Raw genomic sequence first — 14,853 nt, forward strand, 5'->3', positions numbered from 1 at the left:
ACTGGAACAGGGCTGGAGACAATCATTTCTTAGAAAAACTAAAAATATACATTACATCATTCGTCCCCCACAGCCTTCAACCCCCCACAACAAGCCAAGTAATTTGAGCCCCTCTGCAAGGCATGCCATAGCCTCCCTTTGAGGTCTGTGTTTTCCCTATTTATTGTACCTGGGAGACTGACAGACATATGTTTTATGATACATTATATATTAGGCTTGGCTAGAGGCTCCATTTCCATTAAAGATGACTAAAGCACTAAGTTATAGCTACCTGGACCTCCCCTGCCATTTGTCTTCTGAAGCTATTCTCTCAGCTGTATTTCTGTCTTTTACTGTGACATTTGCTCACAAAATGGACAGAGCTTGGCCATTAAAAACCAAAGACTCTGCTTCTACAATATTTTTTAGAACAGAGCTCTAGAGCCCTCTTCCTGAATTCCTCCAGTTCTTGGTTCTGACAATTTCCTGAAATAGACGAGTGATCCCCAAAGCTGCAAAATCACATCTCTTTAAAACACCAGCTAAAACTGAGAAAGATAAAATAAAAACAGATCTACTTTTCCAAAATGGGGTTATGTGAGTTGCTGCTCCCTTCAGGCAACTGTTCGGCAATTGACATGTGGTTTCTGCATAGTAATTAATTAAATGCTCACCCTTATTCATAAGACACTTGTGGGGATTACTTTTTTTTTTTAATGTTGGTTTTTAAAATTTAGAATGATGCCTTTAGATCAATTTAGATACCATGTCATTGCACAGGTAATTAGTAAAATAAGGAAAAGACAATGATAAAAATAGAAGCAACATCAAAAAAAAGCCAACCTTCATTAGCATTATAACCTATGAATTAAAGCTGGTAACGGGGAAAAATAACTTCATTTATCCTGTGCAAGAGTCAGTGACTAATTGAAAATACACATCAAAGAGCTTCATTTGCATATAGCAGCTCTGGTACTCTGAGAAGCTTTGTGTGGGAAGGGGTTTCCTATTGAACACACACAGATACATAGAGACCTCTCACGATGCTACAAGAGCCAGCCATCATTCCTTCCAACTATGAAGGATGTCCAGCTTCATCGATATATTTACAACCTGACCCAGAGAGACCACTGAGTTGAACAATGGACAAAGAGACAAAGAAGTATTTCTAGATATACAAGTATATAAAGAGGATGAGAAACATATTCCTTAGTAATTTTTTTAAACTGGAAATGTCCCTCACAGGTAGGTTTCCATCCTCTCATTTCCCACAGTTAATGTTTTAGGAAGGAAAATGCTCCCCTCTTCTTCTTGATTTCCCATCCTAAAGACCATTCCTCAATTGGATGTGTGGAGCCTCCATACACACCAGCCTTCATATTTACTGCCACATGGAATGGCAAATTTCTTGGGCATTGATTGCTTATCTTCTCTCTGAATACAGGATGCTCAATCTCTTTGTAAGTCTCCTTTTGAAAGCTGATGAGATATTATGGAGGCATATCACTGGAACTTGCTCCACCCTTGCCCTGCCCACAATGTGCAGACACTACTCTGGATATGAACCACTATGTTCTAAGAAGCATTCCATTTGGGTGTTGTGTATGGTAAACACAGCCTCAGACGGCCATTACTAGGGCAAGACTTCCAGAATAGTTGAGCGAGGAGTTCACCAAATCCTCATCCCAAAAAGCAAAAATAAAACTGGACAAAATTGTCAAAAATAACCATTTCAGGAATCCGGAAATTGACCAGAAACAAAACAAAAAAATGAGAAACATTTATTCACGAAAAATGATTGAATCTCGGTAAGAATAGAGAGGGATTGTTATTTTTGTCCAAGACTGTTTCATGCTGCTCCACCCAGCTTCATGCCACTGTAGTTCTACCAGGGCAGGGCAGGCCTTGAGGACCAGCAGCTCCATGGCTGGAAGGGCTAATGTGATATGGAATGGAGGATGGAAAAACCCATGGTTGAAAACAATAGCAATCTTGGGGATAAACAATCAGAAAAATCCAAAATCATAACTAGTCTGGAATTGCCCTACTGGCTGGGCCAGTAGGCAATCATACCAGCAGAAGAGCAAGAAATTTATCAGCAAGATCCAGAGATCAAGACAGCCAGAGTGGGCCTGGAAATCTGCATGTGTACCATGGCTGTGCTTATGCTCAGGAAAGACTGAAGAGGGTCTTAGTGAGCTACTTGTCGTTGAATGAATGTGAGACTCTAAAAGCACAGAAAGTAAAGACTGACAGACTTGCAAACTGCCTAAACTTTGAATGCCATTTTCCAAACCATACACAGATCCATCACGATACGGTAAAAGCCTTATTGGCTCAAGGAGTTTAAATCTTTGGCTGACCTCTATGCTATGCTGACCCAGACATGACTCCAAAAGACACAGGCTTAAAAATAAGATCAAGATTTTTTTTAATTGAGTGGAAACATCAGTGGCTGCACACTGCCAGAGAGACAGGCAGTATATAGTTATTTCAGTAAATAAATAACAATAATAACAAATAACAAATAAATAACAAAAATAACAACAACAAAACCCGAGGAGAGAGGAATCAGAGTCCAGAGTTGCTACAATATATTATCAAAACTGTCCAGCTTTCAACAAAAAGTTATGAGACATGCAAAAAAAAAAAAAAAAAAAAAAAAAAAAAGGACAGTGTGACTCATACACAAGAACAAAAAAGAGCAGGCAATAGAAACTCTCTGAAAGACCCCAGGTGATGGACTTACCAGACAAAGACTTCAAAGTAGGTGTTATTAATATGTCCCAAAAATACAAAGGAAATCCCCTTTAAAGAATCAAAAGAAAATATGGTTCCCAAGAAAAAATAAAAATGTTTGAAGTGAGAGATATCCCAGTTACACTGATTTGACCATTACACATTGTATGTGGTATCAAAATATCACAGGTACCCCATAAATATGTACAATTATTATATAATAATAAAAATGTAAAAGACAAAAAAGAAAATATAACAATGACTCATCAAATACAGAATATCAAAGAGAAATTATTTTTAAATGACCATTCTTAAATTCTAGAGTTAAGAAGAACGATAACAGAAATAAAACATACACAAAGGGGCTCAACAAGAGATTTGAGTGGCAAAAGAAAGAATCAGCAAATTTGAAGGTAAATAACAAAGAATTGTCCAACCTGAAGAATGGAAAGAAAAACCAATGAAGAAATATTAGCAGAGGCTGAGAGACCTGTGAGATACAATTAAGTATTCCAACATATGTATACTGGGAGTTCAAAAAGAAGAAAAGAGAAAGAGGCAAAAAAAAATGAAGAGATAATGACCCAAACTTCCCCAAATGGATTAAAAACATTAATCCACAAACCCAAGAAGCATAATTAATTCCAAGTAAGATGAACTAGAAGACATTTACAGAGACACATAGCCAAGATGTTGAAAGGCAAAGACAGAGAAAATCTTGAGAGTAGAAAGAGAAAACCAATTCATCACAGACAAGTGGAAAGGAGAGCTTGATAGATTCGCAACTGATTTCTCTTCAGAAATAATGGAGGCTCAGAATGCAGTGGAATGACATATTCAAAGTATTGAAAGAAAAAAAAACTGTCAACCAAGAATCCCATATCTAGCAAAACTATATTTCAAAACTGAAGGCAAAACAAAGACATTTCCAGATAAACATGATCTCTCTTACAAAGAATACTAAGTGAAATTCCTCAGGGTGAAAGAAAATAACACTAGACAGTAATTCAAATTCACACAAAAAATACAGAGCATGAGTAAAAGTAACTATGTATTTAAATATAAGAAACTTTAGAAAGGTAGTTTCTCTCTTCTCTTAATTTATTTAGAAGACAATTGTACAAAAGAATAATTATAAAAATTTTCCTGTTGGAAATATGTCATACAAAGAAGTAATATGTATAAATAATAATATCACAAAGAAGGAGGGATAGAATAGAACTATATTGAAGCAAAATTTCTGTATTTCACTGGAATTAAGTTAGTATTACCTGAAATACATCGTTTTTAGTTTAGAAACATACGTACTTCCTCCAGAAGAAAAACTAAAAAAATTATTCCCAAAAATATAATTTAAAACTATTTAAAAAGGAATTTAAATAACACACTAAAAAAAAGTATTTAGGACAAAAACAGCAGTAAAGAAGGAATAGAGGAACAAAAGGGCATGAGACAAATAGAAAACAAATTGAAAATATGAGATTAAATACAAATATATCAATAACCACATTAAAAATCAAATGATTGTGCTCACTTCAGCAGCACATACACTAAAATATCAATGATGCAAAGAAGATTAGCATGACTTCTGTGCAAGAATGACATGCAAATTCATGAAGTGTTCCACATACTTCTGAGTTTTAAAAAAAAGGCTAATCCCAAAGGGTTACATAATGCATAGTCCTATTTATATAACATTTTTGAAATGAAAAAATTTTAGAAGTAGAGGTCAGATTAGTGGTTTCCATGGATTAGGGATGGGGCAGCAGTGGGGGTGGCAGGGATATGGATATAGTTGTGAAAGGGAAACATGAGGGATACTTGTGGTGTTGGAACTGTTCAGTACCTTGACTGTCGTGGTGGATACACTATTCTACACAGGTGATAACATTACATAGAGCTTAATAAACCCCCTCACCCACAGACACACACACACACACACACACAAACGATTACAAATGAAGCTGGGGAAATACAAATAACAGCTACAGATTATACCACTGACAATATCCAAATTGTAATATTATACTATAGTTTTGCAAAATGTTACTGTTGTTGGAGAAAACTAGGCAAAATGTACCAGGGACTGTTCTGGGTTATTTCTTAGTACTATACATGAATATACACTTATCTCAATAAAAATTTTAATTAAAAATGTAAAAGGATTAAACATCCAAATTAAAAGGCAGACACAGTTATACTGGATATAAAACAAGACCCAGCTATATGCTGTCTATAAGAGACACACATAGATTCAAAGACACAAATAGTAAAAGTTGAAAGTAAAAGTACAAAAATTATATTATGCAAATAGTAACCATAAGAGAGATAAAGTCTCTGTACTAGTAACAGACAAAATTAAGATAAAAAATATTGCTACAGACAAAGAAGAACGTTTTATAATTATAAAGCATTAGTTAATCAGGAAGATATAACAATTACAAAGTATACACATACCTGACAACAGAGCTCCAAAATACATGAGGCAGAAACTTACAGAATTGAAGTAAGAAATAAAAAATTCCACAGCAATAGTTGAAGACTTCTATAGTCCACTCTATAGAATGGATAAAACAACTAGACATAAAATCAGCAGAGACATAGAAGAATTGAACAACATTATCAACCAACTGTATCTATAGTACACCCCATCCAACAATAGCAAAATATACATTCTTTTGAAGTTCACAAGGAATATTCTTGAGGATAGACCATATGCCAGGTGCCATGGCTTGAATATTGTTTGTCCCCACCAAAACTCATGTTGAGGCTTGGTCCTCAGTGTGGTGATGTTGGAAGCTGGCACCTTTAAGAAATGAGTAGGTCACTAAGAGGGGTTAATGCCTTTCTCATGGGAGTGAGTTCTCACTCTCATGGGACTGTATTAGTTACCATGAGAGAAGGTTATTATAAAGTAAGGCTGCCTCTCGTGTTTGGTTTCTTTGCACATGCTGCTTCCCCTTCTGCTTCTCCACCATGTTATGATGCAGCACATAGCCCTCACTGGAAGCCAACCAGATGCAGCCACCCAATCTTGAACTTCCCAGCCTCCAGAACTATGAGTCAAATAAACCTCATTTCTTTATAAATTATCCAGTCTCAGGTATTCTGTTGTCACAGCAGAGAATGGATTAAGACACTTGGTCACAAAATAACACTTAATAAGCATAAAAGGATTAAAACAATACAAAATATGTCCTCCAACCACATTGGGATCAAATTATAAATCAATAAAAGGAAATTTGTGAAGTCAATAAATACTTGGAAATTAAACAACACACTTCTAAATAACCAATGGGTCATAGAAAAAATTGCAAGGGAAATTAGAAAGGAACTGAAGGAAAACAGAATCACAATATATCAAACTTTATGACAGAGAGAGAAAACAGTGTTTAGAAAGACCTTTATATCTTCAAATGCCTATATTTAAAAAAAGAAAGATCTCCAATGAATTGCCTAACCTTTTACCTTAATAAGTAAAAAAAGAAGAGAAACCTAAACCCAAAGCAAGCAAAAAGAAGAAATAATAAAGATCACAGTGAAAATCAATGAAGTAGAAAACAGAAAAACAATAGAGAGTCAATGATACCAAAAATTGGTTCTTTGCAACAATCAACAAAATTGACAAAAATTTAGATAAACTGATCAAGAAAAAAGGAGAAGACATAAACCACCAAATTCAAACATGAAAGAGGAGACATCACTATTGACCCTATAGAAATTAAAAGGATTAAATGAGAATACTATGAACAACTGTATACCAGAAAATTCAACAATTTAAATGAAATGGACATATTCTTAGAAAGATAGAAATCACCTGAACTAACGCAAGAAGAAATAAAAAATATGACTAGACCTATAATGAGAAATTGAATTAGTAATTTTAAATCTTCCCACAAAGAAAAGTCTAGGCTAAGATGGCTTTACTGAGGAATTCAATCAAACATTTAGAGAACTTAAATCAATCTTTCATAAATTCTTCCAGAAAATAGGGGAGGAGGAAACTCTTCCCAATTAATTTTCTGAGACCAATATTACCCTGATGCCAATGCCAGATAAAAACATGACATGAAAGGAACACTACAGATAAATATACTTCTTGAATATAGATGCAAAAATGTCAATAAAATTTAAGTAAGCTAAAATACCAGAAATATGTGAAAAATATTAAACATCATACCAAGAGATTCTTTTAATCCCGGGAATGCAAGGTTAATTTAACATCTGAAAATTAATGTAATATATTAATAAGATGAAGGACAAAAACCACATGATTATCTCAACAAATTCAGAAAAAGTGTTTGACAATATCTAATATCCATTCATTATAAAAACTCTCAACAGCCTATCATCTATGAAAGATCTATAGATAAAATCATACTTAATGGTGAAAGACTGAATGTTTTCTTTCTAAGACTAGGAATAAGGCAAGGATGTTCACTCTCATCAGTTCCATTTAACATTGTAATGGAAGTCCTAGCTAGTGCAATCAGGCAAGAAACAAACAAAAAGAGGCATCCAGGTTTGAAAGAAGAAGTAAAACTATTTCTATTCCAAGTTTACTGAGTTTATCCTACTGGGAGTTCATGGAGCTTCTTGGATGTGTAGATTTATATTTTTCATTATTTCTTCAAATATTCTTTCTTCCCCTTTCTTTCTCTCCTCTCCTTTTGGACTCCCATTATGTGTATGTTAGTACACAGGTCACTGAGACTCTGTTCATTCTTATTCATTCTTTTTACTTTCTGTTCCTCAGACTGACTAATCACAACTGACCTATCTTCAAGTTTTCTCATTTTTTCTTCTGCCAGCTCGAATCTGCTGTTGAGCCCCATTAGTGAATTTTTCATTTCAGTCATTTTACTTTTCAACTCCAGAATTTTTGTTTGGTTCTTTTTTATAAAAGCATACCTCAGGGATATTGCAGGTTTAGTTCTAGATCATGATAATAAAGCAAATATCATGATAAAGCAAGTCACATTAATTTTTGGTTTCCTGGTGCATATAAAAGTTATGTTTACACTAACTGTAGTTTATTGTGTGCAATAGCATTATGTCTAAAAAATGCACATAACTTAATTTAAAAATACTTTATTGCTTTAAAAATGTTGGCAGAGAGACACAAAGTGAGCACATGCTGTTGGAAAAATGGTGCCGATAGACGTGCTCAATGCAGGGTTGCCAAAAACCTTCCATTTGTAAAAAATGCAGTATCTGCAAAGCACAATAAAGTGAAGTGCAATCAAATGAGGTGTGCCTGTAATTTCTATCTTTATATTCTTATTCTTTATATGATGATACATTGTTTTCCTACTTTCTCTTTTTAGACACGGTTTCCATTAGCTCTTTGAACATATTTAAAATGTTCAAATACCTATTTTAAAGTTTTAATCTACAAAGTCCAACATCTGGGATTCCTCGGGGACAGTTTCTGTTGATTGTCATTTTTTTCTGCTCTGTATGGGCCAAATTTTCTTGTTTCTTTGCTTGCCTCATAAATTTTTGTTGAAAGCTGGGTATTTTGAATATCATAATATGGCAACTCTGGAAATCAGATATTCCCTCATCCCCAGAGCTTGTCGATGTTACTGCTTGTTGTTGTTTTTCTAACAACTTTACTGATATAATTTACTGATACAGTTCTGTAAAGTCTATTCTCTTTCTTATGTTTGGTCACTGAGGACTCTGGTCAGCCTGGTGATTAGCCAACAATTGAACAGAGATTTCCTTCAAGCCTGGAACCAAAAATTCTCCCACTGTTTGCAGAAGGGTTCTCTGTGCATGCTGATGCATGTCTTCAACATTCAGACAGGCAGTCTACAATACTACCTTGGTCTTTACTTCTAGTTTGTGCAGGGCCTCAAGGTTGACCAGAGAGGTGAGCTTAAGGCCTTCTCAGGTCTTTTCTGAGCATGCACACAGCCTTGGACTTGCATGCAGCCTTCTACATTCCCAGAAATACGTTGGAAATGTTCAAAGCCCTTATTCCCCTACACATCTTAGACTTTCTTCCCAAGCTTTTTGGTTAGTCTATTGTTTGTCTCAACCATTATCCATTGCCTCAGGCAGTAATAAATAAAATATTTGCCTGTAAATATTTCAACAAATATGCCCCCAGGTAGTGACCTTAGGACTGGGTGAGTTTGGAGCTAGGCAAGATAAAGACATACTATTCGACCAGGTATTCCAGAGGGCCACCAGACAGATCAACTAAAGGCAATTCTTTGCAAATGAGGTCCTTCTGCCCCATCTAGTACTGCTATTGGAATGCAGGATATTATTTCCAAGACTATAACTAAGCTGGGGAGTGGTAGATAAAACCAGAGTGAGTTAAAATGCTACGATGCTCTGTTCTTGCCGATAATCAGCCATTTTTCTTGAATAAGCACTCTCTGAGTTGCTGCAAGCTTTTGGTTAATTTCCAAACTTCTGAAAAAGTTGATTCTGACAGTTTTTGCCACTTTTTTCACTACTTTTATGAAAAGGCAGACTTCTGGAGTTCCCTACTCCATTTTCAACGATTTCATTTTCTATTCATAGATGACATGATCTTGTATATGGAAAGTCCCAAAATATCCACTGAAAACCTATTAACACTAATAAACAAGATCAACAAAATTGTATGATATAAGAGCAATAGACAAAAAATCCATTGTATTTCTAGGTACTTATTATAAATTATTGGAAAATGAAATTAAGAAACAGTTCTATTCATAACAGCACCTAAAAGAATAAAATGCTCAGAAATGAGTGCAATGAAAGAAGTCTATTGCTTTACACTGAAAACTATAAAACACTGTGCCAAGAAATTAAAGAAAATATGAATAAAAGGTAAGAGATTTTATTTTCACAGATTGGAAGATTCAATATTATTAAGACGGCGATTTTCCCAAAATTGGTGTATAAATTCAGTGCAATTCCTATCAAAGTCCTAGCTGCCATTTTTACAGAAACTGAGGGACTATCCTAAAATTTATATGGAAATGCAAAGGCCCCAGAATAGTCAAAATAATCTTGAAAAACAAGAACAAAGTCAGAGGACTTGTACTTCCTGACTTCAAAACTTACTATAAAGCTATAGTAATGAAGACAATGCAGTACTAGCATAAGGATAGACATATAGATCAATGGAACAGAATTGAGATGCTAGAAATAAACCGTTACATTTATGGTTAATTGATTGTTTACAAAGGTGTCAGTGCTATATGATACAGAAACAACAATCTTTTTCAACAAACAACAGAGACAATTTTTAACAAACGGTGCATGCAAAAAAATTTAAACACTTTCCTCACACTATTCACAAAAAGAAAATAACTCAGCGCATTGTAAATCTAAATTTAAAAGCTAAAAGTATAAAACTTTCCTAAGAAAACCTTTGCGACCTTGAGTCAGACAGAGTTTTTAGACACCATGTCAAAAGCAAAATCCATTTAAAAATACTTAATAAACTGAACTTTACCAAAATTTAAAAACTTTGCTCTTCAAAAAGCACCTTTACAAAAATTTAAAGATGAGACAAATAATGAAAACAAATATTTACAAATCATATATCTAATAAATATATAAAGAACTCTTCCAATTCAACAGTAAGAAGGCAAACAACCCTGTTAAAATTTTGGCTAAAGATGTGAATAGATGCTTCACCAAAGAAAATACCTAAATGAATAATAAATACATGAAAAGACACTCAATCTCACTGCTTATTAGTGAAATTCAAATCATAACCACAATGAACTGCCACTTCACTCCCACTAGAATTGCTATCATCAAAAAGAGAGAAAACAATAAGCATTGTCAAGGATATACAGAAACTAAAACCCTCATACTTTGTTGGTGAGAATGTAAAGTGGTCCAACCACTTCAGAAGACTATTTGGTGATTTCCTCAAAATTTGAACATAATTTTAGCAGACGATCCATCAACTCCACTTCTAGATATCTACCCAAGAGAAATAAAACCTTATGTCCACATGAAGACTTGTATGTGGGTATTCATAGCACCATTATTCATAAAAGTCAAAAAGTAGAAACAATCAAATATCTATCAACTGGGAAAGAAGAAACAAATGTAAATCCATACAGTAGCATATTGTCAGGCAATCAAAAAGAATTAAGTACTAATATATGCTAGAATATGGATGAACTTCAAAAATATTATGCTAAGTGAAAGAAGCCAGAACCAAAAGATTACATATTGTATGATTCCATTTGTATGAAATGTCTAGAAAAGGCAAATCTGCAAAAATAGATAGTAGATTAGTCACTGCCTGAGGCTGGGGGTAAAAGAAAGAGTTGCAGATAAGCATGAGGGATTTCTCTTTTGAGGTGATAGAAGTGTTCTAAAACTGGATTGTGGTGATAGTTGCTCAACTTCATAAACTCACTAAGAATCATCGAATTGTACACTTAAAATGGGGGAACCTATGGCATATAAATTATGCCTTAATAAAGCTGTGTAAAAAATTAAATGAAACTATGATAATAAAAAGGCTACCCCTAAATAAATTACTATTAATCATATTAAGTCACCAGAACAGCAGTGTGGATGAATTTACCAAAAGCACAGCCTAAAGGAAAGGAATTAATTCCTAGAGACAGAAGCCTGACTTCAACAAATGAAGAGACCCCACGGAGAACAAGAGGAGCACAGTCTTGTGCTTCCCATCCCAGGAGGCTTTGAGGAGGGTGCAACCATATCCCATTGCTGCATCCATTACTCCCGATCTTATACTTTTCCAAAAGGAGAAGGGAGAGCAAATTACAATTTACACTAGTCTGAAAATCCTAAGAATTACGTGCCTATTGAGGGAGTCTTGGTTTTCAAACAAGTGTTTTGAAATAAAGTATCAGATGTCCTTCCAGACATAAGACCAGTAGTAAATATTAGAGTTTAAGGAGGACTCAGTGAGACCACACCCATGTTCCACACTGGAAACTGGCCCATATGACTCATTTTAATCACAACTCTCCTGCCCCACATACCCACAACAGATGAAAAAACAATTTTCGCAAATAATTATAATAGTTGCCATTTACTGGACACATTGCGCATCCGGCATTGTAGTCAAGGCTTCAACCCTCTCAACAAACATAACCCTATGACACAGGATTCATCCTTATCCTCACTCTACAGGTGAGGAATTTGAGAACTGAAGAGGTTATGAAACTCACCCACAATCATGTGGCTGGTAATTACTGGAGCTGAGATTCTTCCCTCTGAGCCTCCTACCTGCTTAGACCGAATTCTCAGCCCCTACTCTCTATAGCTGTGTTCCTCAAGCTTATTTTCTTTAATACATCATGACCCAGGATATACAAGTATATCTGTAAAAAGAGTTTCACAAAACAATACTTAACGTCTACTATGCAAAATATTTTTATTCTATTTGTCTTATTTTACTTTTTAATATTAGGTTGGTGCAAAAGTAATTGCATTTTTGCCCTTAAAAGTAATGGTCAAATATCTTGGTCAGTACCACCAACATAATTTTAAAAACACGACTACACAGAAAAACCTGTATAGTCACATGGACGTGAGACTCTGCAAAAATTTTCAAGACCCTTCTAGGTATGTCCATCAAAGTCAAGCAACTGCCAGGCTCAATACCTGCCTACACTGCAGCCCTTCACCTCCCAGAGGAAGGAGGAAGAGAGAGCTAAAAGCCTGAGCAAGTAACCCAGTGGATAGCCCTTACTCAAGGGTGCACTAAGTGAGAATCTAGCCATGAGGAGGACAAGAAAAGAGAGAAGCAATCTATTTGCCGTAAACAAAGTGTACAGTAACAGAATTCCTAGCAACGCACCAAAAGACTAAGAGATTCTAAGAAAACCTCCTGTTTTCCTATGACCAGAATATCATAGGTAGACTTTATTCTCAAATTCACCTTGCTTAATACCACCTTAAGACAACTTATAGGGGCCTGTAAGAGCTCAAACCTGGTCCACTCTGCCACTCACATCTCCTACCACATCAACAGCATAACTCAGATCCCAAATTCAGAGACACCAGAAATCCTTTCTGTTCAATTTATAATTAAAAGGGTGTAGCTTCTATTTGAACAGCTTCACCAAGTGAAAAACTTTTAAATGATTTTCTGCCTACATATTTCCACTTTATTAAAATGAAAACATAACCCCGGATGATTATTTTCCCTTGCATCATTCTGGCATTTTATCTTCTGCTTATTTGAGGACCGTTGTGTTCTTTTGCATTCATCTTGGTAATCCTAGCAGACTTCCCCACAATTCATTTCTCTACAGCGTTACCTCTGTTCGCTTAGATTTTCTGCTGATGTAACTGCTTGGGCTGATCAAAAAGGTGAAGAGGGGATTAGGGAGGTCCATATTAAAGGTTTTAAGCATGTGTGTTCTCAATTATTTTCTTGATCTGGGAGACTACATTGGAAGAGTTATCTCTGTCTCCTTAAGAAGAGAGGTTGCAAAAAGCACAGCATTGTTGAGATTCTGTTATTGAGGCGTTGGAAAGGATTACTCCTTTTTCCTCTGTCTTTAACCACTGCAATCCTAAGAAGACTCCTTTATGAAGCCTCCGCTTCAAAGACCTTTGAGGTGCAGATGTCTGCAAAGTAGCTCAGATTTAATATTCCCGAATCAGAACTTCTGACTCTGGCCACTATTTCCACCCCAACTGCTTCTCCCCATCGCCCACCCCCACCTTCCCACTATCAGAAAACAGTCACCTTCTTCCTCCCAGTCGCTTTGGCCTAAAATCCAGAGGCCCTCCCTCTGAATTTCCCTCCCTCATTAGCCACCATACATGATTCATTAGCAAGTCCTATCCCCCTGCTTTCAAAATAGGTATGAAATTCAACCACTTTTCCCCATCTCTCTGCTGAGAAGGCCTCTTCTTCATGCACTGGAACTACTGCAGTGATCCTCAAACTGATATCCTTGTTTCTGCTTTTACTGTTTCCAATCCATTCTCCACCCAGCAAATGGAAGATCTTATAAAAATTTAAAGCAGATCATGTCCTCCCTCAGCTTAAAATCTGAAATACATTTCCATTGCAGTTAAAATAATGATGTCCTTGTTCTATAAGGTTCTACACAGGTCACCTCTCCCACCTAATCTCCTTCTACTGCCCCCTCCTTGTTTATTGAACTTGCACCACACTGGCTTTCTTATTTGTCTTCAAATGCACCATGCTTATTTCCACTTAAGGGCATTTGTACTTACTGTTCTAACTGCCTAGAACACTGTTCTACCAGATTGTCACATGACTAGCTCCCTTCTGGTCTCAGCTCAAGTGTCATAACAGTAGCCTCAGAGAAGCTTTCTATGACTGCCCCAGCTAATGCTCTCTGTCCACCCACTCACTATCACATTACCCCATTTAATTTTCTTCGTAGAACTTATTTGAAATACTTTTTGCGTACTTGTTTATTGTCCGTGTCCTCCATTGCAGTGCGAGCTCCAGGGAAACAGGAACCATTGTCTCTCTTGTTCACTGGAGTATGGCACTACCTAGAAGAGTACTTGGCACCAAGAGGGCACTCAATTAATAGTCAATGAATGAACTGGCATGCCGCACTCTTTCTGACATCCTTTTGTACATCCACTAATGTACAAATAATATAAGCTATCAATCAAATATCTTAAGTAAGGTCTTTTCCCATGCCCTCCTTAATGACATCAGGGATATTAAAACTATGAAAATCTAACTCTGAGGAATTAATTCTGCCCTAGTCTACTTTGGCTCATTTACGTCTTATAATTCACTGATTCGAAAAACATTTACTGAGTAATTAGCAAAAGCCAGGCAATGAGCTAACCACAGGTACCTCACCTGATTGGAACCTTCACTTTTTACCTTTGTTAGCAATTGGTGAAGACTGTATACACCATACAGTCAAACACTAATTGCAATTGTATATTGTAAAAGACAACTACTTTCATTTAATATTGGACAATCAATCAGAGGGCTAATAATAATTTCCTGTTATTTAGAAGGAGCTTTATGCCAAACAGCAGGGTTGTTTTGTCTTGTTTTATTAAGAAAAACTAAATAAGAATTAGATGGAAGAAAGCTGTACTATTCAAATACAGAATTTTACTATGTGGGAAGAGGAGGAAATGGAGAGCTGATTTTTTCTTCAAAGGTAAAAACCAACA

The 14,853-nt window shown here is 35.7% G+C and overlaps 1 non-coding gene across 1 annotated transcript; it reads left to right on the forward strand.

Moving 5' to 3' along the window:
* Nucleotides 1-4,244: 4,244 nt before the first annotated feature.
* LOC116272207 lies at nt 4,245-4,351 on the forward strand. The gene has a single exon (XR_004180934.1). It is a non-coding gene; the product is annotated as a U6 spliceosomal RNA (small nuclear RNA).
* The last annotated feature ends 10,502 nt before the right edge of the window (nt 4,352-14,853 follow it).

Source organism: Papio anubis, chromosome X (genome assembly GCF_008728515.1).
Source record: "Papio anubis isolate 15944 chromosome X, Panubis1.0, whole genome shotgun sequence".
Taxonomy (NCBI): domain Eukaryota; kingdom Metazoa; phylum Chordata; class Mammalia; order Primates; family Cercopithecidae; genus Papio; species Papio anubis.